This window comes from Carlito syrichta, unplaced genomic scaffold, assembly GCF_000164805.1.
Source record: "Carlito syrichta isolate Samal-C Ts95f unplaced genomic scaffold, Tarsius_syrichta-2.0.1 Scaffold299211, whole genome shotgun sequence".
Taxonomy (NCBI): Eukaryota; Metazoa; Chordata; class Mammalia; order Primates; family Tarsiidae; genus Carlito; species Carlito syrichta.
The window spans coordinates 6,578-8,713 of NW_007243307.1; the positions used below are offsets into that span (position 1 = coordinate 6,578).

Here is a 2,136-nt window from a genome sequence, read left to right on the forward strand (position 1 = left end):
TTAAGATGAGCTGCCTATGAGGTAATAAAGTCATCTGGAGGGGCAGGGGGTGGGGAAGCACAGGGGGCGTGGCCCGTGTTCTCTCTCCAGAAGTCGTGTCCCCATTTTTGGCATCTCCTATCAGGCAGGGCTGGCGTCTCCACAGATTCCAGAGAATATAAGTGGGGTAGGGAAGGGAAAGTAGGGGAACTCAGAAAGAGAAACAGAATAGTTGTATGTGGAAGTATATATATGAGAGAGAGGGAGAGAAAAAAGAAGAAAAAGGGATTCAAGGCATAGGTTTCTGGGTATGTGTCTGTTTCTGTGTGAGAGAGAAGGGAGAGAAAAAGGGTGGGAAAAATGGGGAGACAGACGCCACTCTCCCCTAAGGGGTTCTTTCTGCCATGTAGTCAGCACCCCCAGCACTGAGAGTCTAGTTGGGGAGGGGAGGACCCCATTCGCCCTTCTCTGCCTTGTGGTTGTCCTGTGTCTGGGGCTTGTCCTCTGGATGCCTGCGTCCTCTTTAAGAGTTGTCTTGTGACAGCTCCTACCCCTGTGATCCTGAGGGGCGAGATCAGTTGGAGGTGTCAGAGGGAACACTCCCTGGTCCCTCTGTCGGGGATGTCACTGAAGATGGGGTCACAGTCTCCTGCCAGCTGCTGTTTGCTTTCATTTCCCGAGGGCTGTACATCCGGCCTCCCCCTAGATTATCCCCGTAGGCCCCTGGTCCCATCGTGTGTCCGAGTGATTCCATCAGGGAAGCAGAATAGGAATCTCCTTGAGCCCAGGCATCCCCAGAAACATGTCTCCAGATCCTGAGAGATTGAAAGAGCCACCAGAGCCTGCGGAGGAAGGGGGTGTCAGGGAACTGGTGCAGCTGTGGCCCCCCTTGGGTGATTGACACGGTGTCTTTACAGCATAGAGGTCTGCCTCCTCTTGGACCTTTCCACTATTTTTCTTACAGAAAATCCGCTTGTTGCCAAATCAGTTGGAGACCTGAGAGACGATGATGCCACACTTCTTGGCAAGCTCCTCCTTAGCCTTCTCACTAGGATATGGGTTACTCAGATGGGAGTAGAAATATATTCATTCAGGACCTCACTGGCTTGTTTGCTGAAGTTACGGTGTTTTCATCTGGCATTCAGGAAACGAGAACGCAGGACCACGATGTCCTCGCAGGTGCTCTGCTTGAGCTGCATCTGGATGGCACTGGACTTTCAATGGATGATGCTTCCAATACGCTCCATCTCCTTGGGTGTGACAGGCCTTGTGTAGCTTTGCTCCCTCAGTAGGTTCATGACACGGGCCGTGAGCTCATTACATGCCTGTTCATACTTCTCCAGTTCCGCGTGGAAGATGTGGCAGATCTGGGCAAGTTTGCTACCATAGTCTGAGTGTTCCATGGAGTTGTTAAGGGACACTCCACCTCTGGAGGCTGCAGCGGCTACAGCTGCTGCTGCTGAGTAATCCCTATCCCCCCCTCTTCTCAGGCCCAGCCACAACCTCTGCCAGAAGCATGATGTCCAAGGGCATCAGCTGTGTGTCCACCGTCTCCTCCTCTTGGGAGCTTGGAATGCTGAGGCCGGCTTTCTCCTTGATTTCACACAGGACATTAAAGAGAACAGTCTTCATTCGGTGGCAGTTTTGGGCTTGTTTCTTGGCCTGGTCCTTGTCCAGGCTCTGGTGGGTGTTGATCATTATCTGCTGAAAAGCGACCCCAATGTCTTGCTTCCCTCAGCCTCCTGGGACCCCCCCGACCCCCCATCCCTACCAGGGTTTCTGCCACTGGGAGGCTTGCCAGGGTCCCCAGGCTCCCCACCCACCAATACCAGCCCCCCTCCTCCACCCCATCCTGAAGGGGGTCCTGAGTCCCCTTCCCTGCTCTTCCTTCACCTTAGAGTAACTCACTTTAATCCGTTTATTGACAAAGTACTAATACGTACCAATTGAGATAAAATTAAATTACATTCATTTCATATATTTTTCCAATTTTATTTAAAACCAAATTAAAGTTGGAGTATAATTTATAAATACAAAAGTCTTCAGAAATACATAATTTACATAACTGAAAAAATGCATTTGAAAAAGTTTATCTGAAGATTATTCATAGTGAGAACTCTACTACTTTTTAAAGTTTTTTTCAGTGAATATTTTAAA

At 49.9% G+C, this 2,136-nt stretch overlaps 1 pseudogene; it reads right to left on the reverse strand.

The window, feature by feature from the left end:
* Nucleotides 1–553: 553 nt before the first annotated feature.
* LOC103256968 lies at nucleotides 554–1,866 on the reverse strand (annotated as a pseudogene).
* Between the last annotated feature and the right edge of the window lie 270 nt (nucleotides 1,867–2,136).